The 17,361-nt window shown below is 51.6% G+C and overlaps 2 protein-coding genes across 5 annotated transcripts in view; both read right to left on the bottom strand.

Annotated features, from left to right (window-relative positions):
* Window positions 1–11,824, bottom strand: part of LOC126937095 (beta-lactoglobulin-2) — a 175,103-nt gene extending 163,279 nt beyond the window's left edge. The window contains exon 1 of the mRNA XM_050760368.1: window positions 11,821–11,824. The gene's annotated coding sequence lies outside the window, so the exon portion shown is untranslated. The remainder of the gene's footprint in view (window positions 1–11,820) is intronic.
* Window positions 1–17,361, bottom strand: part of MRPS2 (mitochondrial ribosomal protein S2) — a 590,340-nt gene that overhangs the window by 61,398 nt on the left and 511,581 nt on the right. The gene's annotated exons all lie outside the window — the stretch shown is intronic.

Genomic DNA, 17,361 nt, shown 5'->3' with positions numbered 1-17,361 from the left:
TGACCTCGTGATCCGCCCGTCTCAGCCTCCCAAAGTGCTGGGATTACAGGCTTGAGCCACCGCGCCCGGCTCTCCTGAAAGAAATTTTAGGGGTCATCTTGGTTTTAGGATTGTCTGTTGCTGCATTTTAACTTTGTAAACAAGTACATATTTTGCGTGGGAGAAGTGGGGAGATGTTGGCCAAAGGTACCAAGTTTCAGTTCTAAGATGAGCATGTGCCAGGGAGCTAACCAATGGGGCCGCGGTTACTGGCACTGTGCTGTATACTTGTGTGAACCCAAGAGTATCTGGGACAGATGTCAATCAGTTTAGAACATGTGTTTCGCCAAGGTTAAGGGACACACTGTCCCAGGTTCAAGTGATTCTCCTAGCTCTGCCCTACGTTCTTTAATCAGATATTTAAAGTTATGCTCCTTTGATCGTGTTTTTCCTGTCATGCTGCATTGAGCGTCTTTGTCTCACATGCTTATCTTACTTTTTTTTTATCCCGCTATATTTTCTTCAGGATTTTACAAGCTCTGTTTTTCCATACTTTATTTCTTGTGATTATTCATTTATTTTCGATTTTTCCTGGCTGGGACTACTGCAGGTGCCCGCCCTCAGCCCAGCCCAGGCTAGATTTTCACACTTTAAATATCAGGTCACCAGGCACGGTGGCTTACGCCTCTGTATTTGGGAGGCAAAAGCGGGCGGATGAGGTCAGAGTATCCTGGACAGATGTCAATCAGTTTAGAACATGTGTTTCGCCAAGGTTAAGGGACACACTTGTGACCCAGCCTCAGGAGGTCCTGAAGACAAGTGCTCAAGGTGGTGGGGGAACCAGCCAGCTTTCATACACGTTAGGGGTCAATACATGTAAGATGTACCTTGGTTTCATCCAGAAGGGTGGGACAACTTGAAGTGGGAGGCCGGGAGGCAGGGCATGGGGGGTGGGCAATGGCTTCCAGGTCATAGGAAGATTTAAAAATGTTCTGATTGGCAATAGAAAATGAAAATGTCCGGGTTATGATAAAGGGTTGTAGAGAACAAGGTTTTATTATGCAGGTGAAGTCTCCAAGTAGCTTCAGCAAGAATAGATTGTAAGTGCTTCTTATCAGACTTAAGGTCTGTGCTGATGTTGATGCTGGAGGGTAGCAGGGGGTGTGTTCGACCCTTCCATCATGGCTGGAGTGAGTTTTTCAGGTTGGCTCTGGAATGCCCTTGGCAGAGCGGAGGAATTCATTCAGATGGTTGAGGTTAGGGTTAGAATTTTATTTTTGGTTTACACTTGAAATGTGCTAAGAGAGTAGTTCTTAAATACCCTCAACCCTCCTGATCCCCCCCGCCCCTCCACACACATGAATGGTAACTAGGTGTAGTGATGGATGTATTCATTTGATTGTGGTTGTCATTTCACAGTGTATACTGGATCAAATCATCACATTGCACACCTTGAATATGTACTCTTTGTTTTTTTTTTTTTTTGAGACAGAGTCTTGCTCTGTTGCCCAGGCTGGAATGCAATGGTGCGATCTCGGCTCGCTGCAACCTCTGTCTCCTAGGTTCAAGTGATTCTCCTGTCTCAGCCTCCCGAGTAACTGGGATTACAGACTCCCACCACCACACCTGGCTAATTTTTGTGTTTTTAGTAGAGACGGGGTTTCACCGTGTTGGCCAAGCTGGTTGCAAACTCCTGACCTCAGGTGATCAGCTCACTTTGGCCTCCCAAAGTGCTAGGATTACAGGATTAAGTGATGATGCCCAGCCGAATATATACATGTTTTACTTGTCGACTATCTCTCAATAAAGCTGGAGGGAAAAACAAGTGCATATAATGATGATTTATTAAGTTCAAATAATTTAAACAAGTTCTTTGGTGGAATAGACTGAGTGTAATCACTCAACAGGTTCATTTTGCCTGCTGCCCAGATACAGCTGATTTATCACAACAGGGAGATTGCAATAGGGAAAGAGTTTAGTGCATGTAGAGCCAGCCAAATGGGAGACCGGAGTTTTATTATTACTCAAATCAGCCTCCCTGAAAATTTGGAGGCTAGTGTTTTGTGCTGAGTTCACTTCCGGGTGGGGGGACACAGGACCAGCTGAGTGAAGAGTTGGGACTCTTGACTCAAAGTCAGAGATGGGAAAGCATGAAAAGACATCTCGAAAGGCCAGTGTTAAGTTCCCCAGGAATGATGTTACCTGCAGGAGTCATTGAGGAAGTCGCAAATCTTATGAGCTCCGGGACGGTGGCTGATAATCATTTATGTCTACACCTTAGCAGAATTCAGACCCCTCTCATCCTCCAACCTGGTGGTCTTTCATTAGCTTTACAAAGGCGGTTGAGTTTGCGGGAGGGGCTATTATCATTTACACTGTAAGCTAAATGTCTCCCAAAGTTAGCATGACCAAGCCCAGGAATGACTAAGGGCAGTTTGGAGGTTATACTGTTACAATCTTTGCAAAGGTGTGTGGGTTTCTTTTGAGACAGAGTCTGGCTCTTTCACCCAGGCTGGAGTGCAGTAGTGTGATCTCGGCTCACTGCAACTTCCGCTTCCCCAGTTCAAGGGATTCTCGTGCCTCAGCCTTCCACGTAGCTGGGACTACAGGTGTGTGCCATCATGCCCAGCTTATTTTTTTGTATTTTTAATAGAGATGGGATTTCGCCATGTTGGTTAGGCTGGTCTTGAACTCCTGATCTCAAGTGATCCACCCGCCTCGGCCTCCCAAACTGCTGGGATGACAGGTCTTAAGCCACTGTGCCCGGCCTGCAAAAGTGGTTTTAATAGGATGAATTTCACCAGATTTTCCTTTGAAAGAAAAAAAACCGGGCACTTTACTCTTTCATTGTCTGCGGCTTGGTGTGATACTTATCTGTATAAAAGCCTTGCATGGAAAATAATCATTTTCCCCTTCTGTTTCTTCACAGGAGGACAGGCTGCGAGGGTCATTTACTGTGTGAGAAGCCTGGGTCCTGGCTGTGGCCTGGGTGGGTGTGAGCCGACTCCTCCAGGCCAGAACTGGGCACCAGCCCTTAGGGACACGAAGAACTCGCAGAAATAAGAAATGCCAAGCCGGGCAGCGTTTCAGAGAGGAAGCCCCGCTCCCAGGCAGCCTCCAGGGCCTTCTCTTTTTGAATCAATTAGGGAAGCTGTTTGTCATTTCTACGACTCTCTGCGGTGGGAACGTCCCTTCCCTGTGAGATCCCAGATGAAAGGCTCCCTTATAATTTCCCTCAGAAAATTCACTCCAACCATGTTTAGTGGAAGAGGCTGCTGAGAACGTGTCAGGAATGACAAAGCCTAGTCCAAGACAGAAAGCTGCGATAGCATTTCTAATAACTGTGGAGAGCGCGAGGCATGAATGGGGAGGGAGGAAGGACTGTCAAGATTTACCATCAGAAAATTTCCCGGTAAAACTGTCATCTTCCATGGGGCTTTTCCCTGAAGAAAATAGTCCTGGTCAAGGGATTTGCAAAGACCTCTCCCACAGCCTGTACATGAGACCCTTTTTTTCTCTAAGCAGGCTCAGGAGACAGCCAAACTCTAGGAAAATGAGTCCCTCTAAATCAGTGGCTCTCGACTGGAGGTGACCTTGCCCCCAGGGCACAGGTGGCAATGGCTGGGGACATCTGTGGTTGTCGCCCTGAGGGGCTGTTGGTATCTGGTGGGTCGGTGCCGGCGATCTGGATACATGTCTTATTACTGGAAAGGGGTCCTGATCCAGACCCCAAGAAAGGGTTCTTGGACCTCATACAAGAAAGAATTCGGGGAGAGTCCACAGAGTAAAGTGAAAGCAAGTTTATTAAGAAAGTAAAGGAATAGGCCGGGTGCGGTGGCTCACGCCTGTAATCCCAGCACTTTGGGAGGCCGAGGCGGGTGGATCACCTGAGGTCAGGAGTTCGAGACCAGCCTGGCCAACATGGTGAAACCCTGTCTCTATTAAAAATGCAAAATTAGCTCAGCGTCGTGGTGCACACCTGTAATCCTAGCTACTTGGGAGGCTGAGGCAGGAGAATCACTTGAACCCAGGAGTTGGAGGTTGCAGTGAGCTGAGATTGCACCACTGTATTTGAGCCTGGGCGACAGAGCGAGACTCCGTTAAAAAAAAAAAAAAAGAGAGAAAGTAAAGGAATAAAAGAATGACCACTCCGTAGTGGGGCAGTGGCACAGAATACTCGTTGGCTATTTTATGGTATTTCTTGGTTCTAAGCTAAATGAGGGGTGGATTATTCATGAGTTTTCCAGGAAAGGGGTGGAGATTTCCCTGAACTGAGGGTTCCTCCCCTTATCAGACCATGTAGGGTAACTTCCTGACATTACTGTGGCATTTGTAAACTGTCATGGCCTGGGTGGGAGTGTCTTCTACCATGCTAATGTATTATAATTAGTGTATAATGAGCAGTGAGGACGACCAGAGGGCACTTTCATCACTATCTTGGTTTTAGTGGGTGTTAGCCGGCTTCTTTACCTCATCCTACTTTATCAGCAGGGTCTTTCTGATCCATATCTTGTGCCGATCCCCTATCTCATCCCATGACTAAGAATGCCTAGCCTCTTTGGGCCGGGCACGGTGGCTCACACCTGTAATTCCAGCACTTTGGGAGGCTGAGGCGGGCGGATCATGAGGTCAGGAGCTTGAGACCATCCTGGCTAACGCAGTGAAACTCCGTCTCTACTAAAAGTACAAAAAAAAAAATTAGCTGGGCATGGTGGCAGGTGCCTGTAGTCCCAGCTACTCAGGAGGCTGAGGCAGGAGAATGGCGTGAACCCGGGAGGCAGAGGTTGCAGTGAACCGAGATTGTGTCACTGCACTGCAGCCTGGGCGACAGAGCAAGACTCCATCTCCAAAAAAAAAAAAAAAAAAAAAAGAAAAAGAAAAGAATGCCTAGCCTCTTGGGAGTGCAGCCCAGCAGGTCTCAGCCTTATTTTACCCACCCCGTGTTCAAGATGGAGTCACTGTGGTTCAAACACCTCTGACAGTTCTGCAGGGCCCAGACAGCCTCCACCACGAATTACCCAGCACCAGCATCAGCAGTGCTGCCGGTGGGCGACCCTGCTTCAGATTAATCTTTCAGGACCAGGGAAATGGGAATCTGAGTTTTGGGAGGGGGAAAAAAAAGAGGTTTTGTATGTTATGTAAAAATATGTTTATTATCAAGGGAAGACCTCCCGCCGAGACCCACTGAGATTAGTACAGCCTGTAACTGAGGCCTTTTCTGTGGTGATTGATTTGAGACAGCCAGAGAATTAATTGGTTTAAACGTTCCGACCTGAAGGTGAGTCTCAGTAGGTGGATGTGTGTGTCTGGCACATAGAAGATGCTCAATAAACATTTGTGGAATAAATACAGGAAGGAACGCTGGCTTCGGGGAGAGAGTGGGGAGCTTAGCAGCAGTGTCCCAGCTGAGCTACGGCATCTTTTTCTTTTCCCAGCTGGAGACGACTTGGCGCTTGAGGGTTTATGTTGTTTTCAGCCAGGGTGCCCCAGAAAGCCCGAGGATCAGCCTGGGGGATCCAGCCAGAGCAAGCCGAGGATGAGGGGGTGCCCCATAACCGCGCCAAGAAATAAAGGAAACGAATCTTCCAAATTTCACATCCTCCCAAGACACTTCGCAGCTTCAAAGCAATAATTACAAATGCTCTTTGGAGTAGCAGTTTTTACATTTCACTGCAAATATTTTCCCTTATTCGACATCTTTTTAAGAAACCAACCTGCTAGCCAGGCGCGGTGGCTCACGCCTGTCATCCCAGCACTGTGGGAGGCCAAGGCAGGTGGATCACGAGGCCAAGAGATCGAGACCATCCTGGCCAACATGGTGAAACCCTGTCTCTACTAAAAATACAAAAAATTAACCAGGCATGGTGGCGGGCACCTGTAGTCCCAGCTACTCGGGAGGCTGAGGTAGGAGAATCACTTGAACCCAGGAGGCGGAGGTTGCAGTGAGCAGAGATCGCGCCACTGCACTCCAGCCTGGTGACAGAGTGAGACTCCATCTCAAACAAATAAACAAACAAACAAAAAACAAAAAACAAAACAAAAAAAACAAGCAAACGAAAAAGAAAGCCGCCTGCCTTCCTCACAGAAAGCGTCTTAGAAGGCGACGGAGGAGTTGTCAGTCTGTCTGCCTGGGTTGTCAAACTTCTTGACGGCCAGCAGGGAGCCAGGGCTGAGGTGGGGAGAGGAGAGAGGAAGGCAGCCAGGCAGGTAGTGTGAAAGGTCACAAGCCATGTGTGTGTGGGGTGTGCATGTGTGTGCGTGTGGGCGTGTGCATGTGTGTGCACTGGTGTGTGTCCTGTGCACCAGGGAAGTTTCCTCTGGAAGCATGTTCTTGCCCTGGACAGCCCCTCCTCGTCTGAGTTAGATTCGAGTTGTGCTCCCTGCTGGGGAAGGGAGGTAAGGAGAGCGTGGCTCCTCCCCAGGCTGGGTTTGGTCTTGCTACGCTGTGCAGTGGAGGGTGGTGAGGGCTGGGGGGTTCTATAACCTGCTCCTCAACACCTTGGCTTGGAGTGACCCTGAGGGCACCCGAGTCTCCAGGAGAGCATGATGAGCTCAGAAGGAGGGAGAGGGCAGTGGTGGGTGGTCCTTGCCGTGTTTTCAGCCCATCCCCCACGGTGGTGGTGTGTGACCCCTCCCAGGAGTGGCTGGCTAGGACCAGGCCCCTGGTGGGGAGCAGCTCTGAAGGCTCGTTCATCTTAGGGAGGAAGGAACGGAAGGTGTGGTGCCCCCGGCTGTCTGATGATCTTGCTTCGCCAGCAATCTGATGCCCTGTCTGGGCAATGGATTTTCTTTCTTTCTTTTTCTTTTCTTTTTTTTTTTTTTTTTGAGATGGAGTTTTGCTCCTGTCACCCAGGCTGGAGTGCAATGGCCCAATCTCGGCTCACTGCAATCTCTGCCTCCTGGGTTCAAGAGATTCTCCTGCTCCAGGCTCCCGAGTAGCTGGGACTACAGGCTCGCACCACCACATCTGGCTAATTTTTTTTTTTTTTTTTTTTTTGAGACGGAGACTCGCTCTGTCACCCAGGCTGGAGTGCAGTGGCGCGATCTCAGCTCACTGCAAGCTCCGCCTCCCGGGTTCACGCCATTCTCCTGCCTCAGCCTCCCGAGTAGCTGGGACTACAGGCGCCCGCCACCTCGCCCGGCTAGTTTTTTGTATTTCTTAATAGAGACGAGGTTTCACCGTGTTAGCCAGGATGGTCTCGATCTCCTGACCTCGTGATCCGCCCGTCTCGGCCTCCCACAGTGCTGGGATTACAGGCTTGAGCCACCGCGCCCGGCCCTGGCTAATTTTTTTATGTTGGCCAGGCTGGTCTCAAACCCCTGACCTCCAGTGATTCGCCCGCCTCAGCCTCCCAAAATGCTGGCATTACAAACGTGAGCTGCCACGTCCCGCCGACAATGGATTTTTCGTCCTACCTCACAAATTATTATTTTCCGGCTGACATTTGGAAACTAAAAGTCTCCCTGCGGTCCTTGTGGAATATTCCATGCATTTCTGTGCTCTGGATCAAAAGGAGGTTGCGTCACACACAGGGAAATGCAATCAGAGACAAGGTCAGGACAGGTAGCAACTTGACGTCATGTTTAGAAGCCTCGCCACCACGGAAGTTTCCAGAAACAAACACTTTGGGGACCCTGTATCCACTGGCAGCCATTTCTCTTGAGAGAGGCCGGCAGTGCAGGTTGAGGAAGGAGGGAACGTGTGAGTCTTGCTTGCTGGGGTGTTCAAGTTATGGTGAGCCCTCTAAGAAATAGGGCTGAATTAGGCGGGAGGCAGGAGCAGCCTTGGGGGGCCTCCCTGAATAGCAGGGCCTGACCCCGTTCCCAGAAGCCAGGTCTCAGCCAAGGCTTGTGGTCTGGCTGAGGTGGGTGATGCCACGGAGAGCTGTTGGGTTCTAGTGGGTCCGGGGCCACCACGGCCTTCACCTGCCTCAGCTCTTCCCCTCAGCCGCGAAGCAGGAGAGCACCAGGCAGCCCTTCAAGTCCAAGCCAAGAGAGCTCGTTTCTTTCCTTTACTTTCCTCACTACCCCCCACCCCCCAACACACTCACAATCAACCTGAAACTCCAGGCTTAGGCAGCTGCTCTTCAGAAATCTGAGAGCCACCTCCCTTCCATTCCATTCTGGAGAGAGCGGGAGACACCTCAGAGAGGCTCAGACTACAGCCCAGGAAGGAGCTTTTCCAACAGCGTCCTTCCCAATACGGCTGGTCCAGGTGGCCCCTGAGGTCTGCGGTGGACTGTGTGCATTTGTGCGTTGAAGGGGTGGCCTGCCCCTCCACACCTGTGGGCGTTTCTCATTAGGTGGAACGAGAGACTTGAGAAAAGAAATGAGACACAGAGACAAAGTATAGAGAAAGAAAAAGTGGGCCCAGGGGACCAGCGCTCAGCTTACAGAGGACCCAACCAGCACCGGTCTCTGAGTTCCCTTAGTATTTATTGAGAATTATCTTTACCATCTTAAAGATAAGGGAGTGGCAGGACAATAGGATCATCGAAGGGAGAAAATTAGCAGTGAGACATATGGACAAAGATCTCTGTGACATGAATAAGTTTAAAGGAAAATGCTGTGCCTTGAGATGCAATATGCAAACATCTCCATAAACCTTTTAGCAGCATTGTTTCAGCCTATCACATGGGGAGAAACCTTGGACAATACCTAGCTTTCCTAGGCAGAGGTCCCTGCGACCTTTGGCCGTGTATGTGTCCCTGGGTAGTTGAAATTAAGAGAATGTGATGACTTTTAACCAGCAAGCTGCCTTCAGGCACTTGTTTAACAAAGACACATCCTGCACAGCCCAAAATCCATTAAACCTTGAGTCGCCACAGCACATGTCTCTTGCAAGGACAAGGTAGGGGGTAGGGTCACAGATTAACAGCATCTCAAATACAGAACAAAATGGAGTCTCTTATGTCTACTTCTTTCTATATAGACACAGTAACAGGCTGATCTCTCTTTCTTTTCCCCACAGTGCGTCCTGTAGCCCCACAGGGGTTATGCATTCGAATCATTGACGTTCAGTTTGCAGTTCTTTCTGGAGGCACACGCCGAGACCCCATTGCTGGGCTTGGTCAGAGACGAGCTTTGGCCAATGTCAAGGGGATGCCAGGACGAAAGCCCGTCTGAGCAGAGGCCACCAGAGGCCAGTGTTAAAGAAAAAAGACGTCATGACACTTGTTAAAGCTTGGTAAGGAAGACTTCGACACCAGGATGTCTCTAGTAGGGACTGGAATGGTCCAGGAATTCCTGCTGCTCCAGGAATGAGCAGGCGAGTGGCTGATCCACAGCCCACCTGAGATGCCAGCGTTGGGGCATGTTCTGGGCATGTTTGTTACTGCAACAAAGCTGATTGATGCAGCCTCTGCTGTTGCTTACCTTGGTCGTGCAGGGAGAGAAACTGAGTTCGCCCGGCACATTGATTATAAGATGTGTGCTTCTCGGTGGAAAGGGGCTTTGGAGAAACACTGAATTTAAATAGAGTCCCTGCTGCATGGAAGACGGTCACCTGGCCTGCCCTTCCTGAGCACCGAAAAGCTCATCTTTGTGTTGGTGAACATAAAAACGACAAAAGCACTGAAGGTGTCAACTAATTTTCAAAACAAAACCTCTAAGTACAGTTCAGTGATAGAGTGAGATGCGTTGGATTTGATGTTGTTTAAGCATGCTGTGGCCTGCCAGTGGGGAGATGTGCAGGGAATTCTTACCATTGCAGCTCATGAGGAAATAAAATGATCACCACAAGCTTCACCATATATAGAGTGCTTCGTGTGTGTGTGCATGTGTGTGCATGCATATGTGTGCATGCATGTGTGTGCCTGTATGTGTGTGCATGTCTGTTTATGTATGTGTGTGTGTGCACGTGTGTGCATGCGTGCACATGTATGACACACACTGAAGAGAGGAAGAGGTTCCATGGTGGGGGGGTTGTTGACCTGAGGGGCTGTTAGCCTGGTGCCTGGAGCCACATCCTCCCTCTTGTTGGCCACATGGACGAGGTTCATTTGCAGGAGAAAATGAGGCCAACAGAAAGAGGGTCAAGAAAAAGAGAGAGAGTGTGTTGGTCTGTTCATGATGCTAACAAAATCCCTTAGACTGGGTAATTTACGAACAGGCACAAATACATTGCTTTCGGTTCTGGAGGCTGGAAGTTCAAGATCACAGCACCAGCAGGTTTGGCGACCGATGAGGATGCTCTCTGCTTCCAAGATGGTGCCTGGTTGCTACGTTCTGTCCTCACTTGGTGGAAGTGGGGGAAGGGAAAAGTGGCCTAGCTAGTTTCCTGCAGCCCTTTTTTAAGGGCACTAATCCCATCCATGAGGGAGGCCCTCATGACACAATCACCTGCCCAAGGCCCCATCTCTGAATACTATCACGTTATCCATTACATTTCAATATATGAATTCTGGAGCGATACGCTTATTCAAATGATAGCAGAGGGAGAGAGAGAGAGAGAAGTAAAGTGGCAGAAACATCTGATAAACTCGCTTATGATTGCAGCTCATGAAGAAATAAAATGGCCACGAGTTTTGCTGTTTAGAGATGGAGTGCTTCCCATGTGTGTGTGCATGTCTGTGTATGTGCATGCCTGCGTGTGTATGCATGTGCGTGTGCACATTTGTGTGTGCATGTGTGTGTATGTGTTCATGTGTGTATGTGTATATGTGTGTGCGTGTGCACCTATGTGCGTGCACGTGTGTACATGTATGTGTGCATGCATGTGCACGTGTGTGCATATGTGCATGCGTGTGCGCGCGTGTGCATGTGTGTGCACATGTGTGTGCACTGTGTGTGCGTGCGTGTGTGCGTGTGTGCATGTGTCTCTGGAGCCAGCCCGAGATACCACCCTGCCAGTAACTTCCTTTGTACTGGTAGCTAGCGCAGGTCCCATCTCTGCCCCTTACCACTGAAAGAGTTCTGAACAATACAAGAGCTTGAAAACTGGCTCCATACTTTCTGATAATACGGCTGGCTTTCAGCAGGTCTTTACACGGTCAAGCTCACAGGTCTTTAAAGTTAACTCGCACTCAGTAGTTTGCAAAATATGAGTTTTTAGGCAGAAAACAGCATGCATATCAGGCTGTTCAAATTGTAAGCTTTTGGACAGCCATCAGTCAAATAAAGAAATCTGTCAATCTGGTTATTGGCTTCTGTGTAACAAACCGCCCAAGCTGAATTGGGTAAGATGAAGCAGCTACTATTTTATTGTGCTCGTGGAGCTGGAGGTCAGGAATTCACGCAGAACACAATGGAGTGGCTTTGATTCTGTTCCATGTTGTCTGGGGTCAAATGGGACGGTGCCAACACTAAGGGGACTTGAAGCCAGACCATCACATATGTGGGCTGAACCGGGCCCAGTGATGATTGTTGACTAAAGCACGAGCTCTTGGCCTCCCGTGTGGCTTGGGTTTATCCCAGCATGATGACCAGGCTCCGAGAGGGAGCTTCTCGAGTTGGAGTGTCCAGGGAATGGTGTTCTAGGACTGTCAGGTGAGGCCACTGGCCTGTGCTGTCCAGCCTCCAAACACACCTGGCCTCACTGCCATTGTCCGCCATTGGAAGCAGTTGCAGCTGGTCCAAGTTTGGCAGTGGGGGTAGGGGGTAGAGACCTCATGTCTCAATGGGAAGAGGGGCAGTGGGGGTAGGGGGTAGAGACCCCACTTCTCAATGGGAAGAGGGTTAGTGGGGGTAGGGGGTAGAGACCCCGCCTCTTGATGGGAAGAGGGGCAGTGGTGGGGGGGGTTAGAGACCCCGCCTCTCGATGGGAAGAGGGTTAGTGGGGGTGGGGGGTAGAGACCCCGCCTCTCGATGGGAAGAGGGTTAGTGGGGGTAGGGGGTAGAGACCCCCCCTCTCTATGGGAAGAGGGGCAGTGGGGGTAGGGACTTGTGGCCATGCAGTTGTTTTTAAAGAGATGAGGTCTCGCTATGTTGTCCAGAGGCTGAATTTGTTTTTGTTTGTTTGTTTTGAGACGGAGTCTCACTCTGTCGCCCAGGCTGGAGTGCAGTGGCATGATGTCAGCTCACTGCAACATCTGCCTCCCGGGTTCAAGCCATTCTCCTGCCTCAGCCTCCCGAGTAGCTGAGATTACAGGTGCGTGCCACTACACCCAGCTTTTTTTTTTTTTTTTTTTTTTTTTTTTTTTTTGTATTTTTAGTAGAGATGGGGTTTCGCCATGTTGGCCAGGCTAGTCTCAAACTCCTGACCTCAGGTGATCTGCCTGCCTTGGCTTCTTCTCACAGTGCTAGGATTATAGGAGTGAGCCGCTGCACCTGGCCTTCCCAGGCTGAATTTGAATGCCTGGGCTCAAGCGATCCTCCTGCCTCAGCCTCCTGAGTAGTCAGGATTACGGGCATGAGCCACCACACCTGGCTTCGCACACCTCTTTCCTTTGTGTCTGGGGAGCGAGAGGGACCAGCTGTGGACACTAGGATGGGTGTCGGGATTCAAAGACCCCCAAGTAAACTGGAGCTCCCCTAAAAGCCACCACAAGCTTCACAGCAGGGTCCTTGCTAGACAGTCCTGCAAGGGATGGAAGCACTATTTTAAAACATTGGGGTAAAGTTCACATAATATAAAATTAACCGTTTTTACAAACTGCTTTACTGAGGTAGAATAGATGTCTAAGAACCGCACGTAGTTAATGTGGATGATTGGATGAATCATTGTCAGATGCACAGCTTGGGGGCGTTTAGACATTCACGACGTTGCGTAACCACCACCTCCATCTAGTTTCAGGACGTTTTCAGCCTCCAGGTGGAATCCCCGTCCCTGGGAGGCAGTGGCTCCCCGCTCCTCGCCCCCACAGCCCTGGGAAGCTCTGCTCGCTCTGTCTTCGTGGATTTGTTCACTCCCGACATGTTACGGAAAAGGAATCACACCACACGTGTCCTCTTGTAACCAGCCTCTTCCGCTTAACGTAATGTTCTCATGGCCCAGAATTTCCTTTCCTTTATGGCTGGGTAATATCCCACTGTATGGATGGACCACACGTTGTGACCACATTGCTCTGTGGATGGACATTGGGGGGTTGCCACGTCTTGGCACTGTGAACGATGCTGCTGTGGACATGTGTGTGCAGGTTTTTGTTGGAATGCCTGTTTTCAGTTCTTTGGGGAAAGCGCTTTTTATTTTTTAATGAGAAATCACTGGTCAGGGTAGGGGATGGCTATGAAGGGGGACGTCTCTGCCTTGTTTAAAAGAGAAAGAGAAGCAGAATCCTCCCCACACCCCCCAGTGCACCTTTTTGAGGAAAGGAGACGAGAACCTTTTGCAAAATCTCCACAGGAATCAGTTCTGTTTGGCTGGAGGTGCCAGGAGGAACCAATGATTCCCATCCGTCTTCCAACCCATGCGGCAGGGCCTCAGCCAGGTGTGGTCAGAGGCTGCCTATGCCTCATGTTGGCCCCTGGGTGACCACAGGCCCCTCCATGGGGAGCTGTGGGGTTGAAGCATCCGTGAGCTTAAAGCCCCTGCAAGCACCCTTCTTCTGGAAGCAGAAGATCCTCTGTGGGGAGGGGTCACTGTCATCCCCAAATCCGGCTGGACCCTATGGGCTGGAGGTGGCCATGCTGGGTGGCCCGTGGCCTGTCCCCTAAGAGAGGCAGCGAACCCTGGTGTGTGCCGCGGGGGCCTCTCAGATCACGCAGGCAGTCCCAGTGCAGTGTGGGAGCCGGGCCGCAGACCTCCCGACCTGTGCAGCGTTGGAGGCTGCTGGGCAGCTCTCGGGCGGGCTCTGGGGAACCAGCTGCATCTCCAGCGACCGCACCACCAGGTCTGCACCAGTGGCTTCACGTATTTAGGTCTCTGTGCTGTGGAGTGAATTGTGTCCCCAGGTTCAGACGTTGGCTCTCAGCCCCCCATGTAGCTATTTGGAGACAGGGCCTTTGGAGGTGACACAGGTCAGTGAGGCCGTAAGAGTGGGCCCCGATCTGACAGCATTAATGACCTTCTCAGAAGAGGAGGGGAGGCCAGAGCTCTCCCCCTGCGCAGCCCGGGAAAGGCTGCATGAGGATGCAGCGGGGCAGCCGTGGGTCTGCAATTCTGGGTCTCACCAGACCTGGAACCAGCTGGCCCCTTCCTCTTGGACCTCCTGGCCTCCAGAACGGTGAGAACTGAATGTTTAAGGCCCTGGTCTGTGGCGTTTTGTTGTGGCAGCCTGCGCTGACTGAGAAAGAATCTTCCAGAAAGAACCTCGGGCAGCTGAGAGATTTGGCCAAATTACCTCAGTTTTCCCACAGCCGAGAAGGACCCCACCCCACCATACAGACCTGCTTTTAGCATCTGACATTTTGTCCCCCGTGGATATTTCTGCATTACTTCGGATCCGAATGCCAGCTGTGTTACGCGTTCTCATATTGGTGCCTGGGTTTTCCGGCGTCCACCTGGCTCCTTCTTGTAGAAATGCCAGCTCTGCCCGCTGGGTGCCAGGGTCCCTCCACCGAACGGGCTGGGCGCAGGGCCGCGAACGTCCAGCAGGGGGCAAGCGCGCGCTTCCCGGAGCGGCGCGGAGCCCGCGGGTCAGGCCGAGACGCGCTGAGAATCAGCCGCAAACCCCTCGCCGGGGGAGGCCGCGCTGGGCTCCGGACGGCCTGGAAGCTTCCCCTGTCACGTCCATTCCCTGCGCTGACCTACGGCTTCTCTTTTGAAAAAAGTGCATTCAGAGGCCAGGCGCGGTGCCTCACGCCTCTAATCCCAGCACTTTGGGAGGCCGAGGCGTGTGGATCACTTGAGGTCAGGAGTTCGAGACCAGCCTGGCCAACATGGTGAAACCCTGTCTCTACTAAAAATACAAAAATTAGTTGGGCGTGGTGGCGGGCACCTGTAATCCCAGCTACTGGAGAGGCTGAGGCAGGAGAATCGCCTGAACTCGGGAGGCAGAGGTTGCAGTGAGCTGAGATTGCGCCATGCACTCTAGCCTATTCCATCTCAAAAAAAAAAAAAACACAAAAAAACAAAAAAACAAAAGAAATAAACATTCTTTCAGGCCAGGCGTGGTTGCTCACACCTGTAATCCCAGCTACTTGGGAGGCCGAGGAGGGAGGGTTGCTTGCGTCCAGGAGTTTGAGACCAGCCTGGGCAACATAGTGAGACCCCATCTCTATAAATCAATCAATGAATCAATCAGTCAGCCGGGCATGATGGCAAAGGCTTGCAGTCCCAGCTACTTGGGAGGCTGTCGTGGGAAGATCGCCCGAGCCTGGGAAGTGGAGGCTGCGGTGAGCCGTGATGGTGCCTCTGCACCCCAGCCTGGGTGACAGAATGAGACCCTGTCTCAAAAAAAAAAAAAAAAAAAACAACAGTGCTTTCACAGTTTTCTTATTTGTATCGATCTGCCGTGTGGGGGAGTGGTATTGCCACCCTTGAGCCCTGGAAATGGGGTTGGTCTGCACTGGGATGTACTATTCTGGTGTAAAGTCCAGGTCCTATTTTGAAGACTTAGTAAAAAAAAAAATGCAAAAAAATCTCATTAATAACATTCTTTATATTTGGGTATATTTGGTTTTAAAAAAATATATTACCAGGATGAATTTCCCCTGCTGTTTTTCTTTTTTTTTTTTTTCCTCCTTAAATGTCGCTGAGCTGTGTTTCCGTTGGACAGCCCCAGGCCCCGGAACACAGATTTGCAGAGCTGGTGTTTCATTGCCTGGTGGAGCTGGGAGGGTTTCCTGGATGGTGCCGGGAGCGCTCAGCACTCCTTGGCATTTCTTGCTGGTGCTCCCAGGGCTTAGCTGGCTTGGGGTCCCACAATGTTTCCCTGATTCCCTGACTACCACCCTGACCTCCCACATGGGTGCCTCAGGGAAGGAAGGAACGCACCAACCCCTGGTGACCAGTACCTGACGCCGGAACCGCTCCTCGAACTTGGAGCCCCGGGCGGCCCCAGAGGCGGACTCCGGAACTGCTCCTTGAACTCAGTGCCCCGGGCAGCCCCTCCTCCAGGTTTGAGTCTGTTTTGCAGGTGGGGGTCACGAGGGAGGGCCGTCTGTCCGTAGAGGCCACAGACGGCTGCAGGCGGGGCCTGCTGGAGCTGTAGCCCAGGCTGTGGTGCACCCAGTGAGCTTGGCTCTGGACAGACCAGCACTGGGCTCTGGACTTACAAGGTGCCCAAGGCTCAGCCCTGCCCTGGGTAGGCTCTCAGTCTAGCAGAAGACCCAGGTGAGGAACAGAGAGATATTAATAATGAGAATAATAGAATCATTTTAGCTAGAATCTATTGCCCACGTAAGATGCGCCAGACCTGGGCTCAACCTTCACCACATCATCCCTTTCAGTCCTCTGTCACCTCAGAAGCTGGATTTCGGGACCCTGGGGACCTGCTGCTCTCCAGGGAAGGGAAGGGAGACACGGGGCTCTGAAGGGCCTGCGTCTTCCTGGAGCCACAGGGCTTTTCCAGAGCTGTTGCAGCGAGGAGGGCAATGCCTGGGGCTTTGTGGGTGCCACTCGGGGAACCCGGGTTTCTTAGGGAACAGCTGGAGTTGGGGCCTAACTGGGAGGTGTGAGTCAGCTCGGGCAGCTGCGCCAAAATACCCCAGGCTGGGGTTCAAACAACACACATTTATTCTTGCAGTTCTAGAGGCTGGAAGTCCCGAATCGAGGTGCTGGTGGGCAGGACTGGCTTCTCTGGAGGCTCCTCGCCTTGGCTTGCAGAGGCCGTCCTCCTCCTGTGTCCTCACAAGATCATTCCTCTGAGTGTCTGTGTCTTCATCGCCTCTTGTTATGAGGACCCCAGTCCTGTGGGATTAGGGCCCACCCGATCACCTTATTGTACCTTAATGCCCTCTGTAAAAATCTTGTCTCCAAATGCAGCCACATTCTGAGCTGCTGGGGGACAGGGTGCCAACCCAGATTCAGCCCAGAACCGGAAGTGTGGTTCCAGGAGAGTGCGAGTGAGGGGGAAGGGAGTGAAGCAGCGGGGCGGGGAGGCCCGTGTGTGTGGGGCATAGAGGTGATGGCTCAGCAGGCGTCCCCACACGGCCTGGAGCCCCTGGAACCATCCATCCCAGAGAGGTGGGGCAGTCTGCCCTCTGCTCGGTCCTGTGTCCTGGGGGTCAGAACTCACCCCACGGGAATTGACTCCCTGCTTTGGCGGCTTCCCGGGAAGCCAGGCCTCGTGCCTTGCGGTGCGGGACTCGGTCGGTCAGTCCGGAAGGGGTAGAGACTTCCTTGTGGGTGGTGGGCCTAGGGGTGGCCACTCAACCTACACAGCGAGGGCAGGACTGGACGGCCGTGGGGTCTAAGGGTGGGTGTCTGTGCTTGGCTCAGTCCTGGGCCTCCTGCCCTGCTCAGAACCATGTGACTCTGGCTCTGTCTGTCAGCCCTGGCCTGTGCCAGCATGTTCTGCTCCCACCATATGTGGGAGACATAGACCGTCGGCACCCCTCTGT

Source organism: Macaca thibetana, chromosome 15 (genome assembly GCF_024542745.1).
Source record: "Macaca thibetana thibetana isolate TM-01 chromosome 15, ASM2454274v1, whole genome shotgun sequence".
Lineage (NCBI taxonomy): Eukaryota > Metazoa > Chordata > Mammalia > Primates > Cercopithecidae > Macaca > Macaca thibetana.
This window is presented reverse-complemented; position numbering and strand designations above follow the sequence as displayed.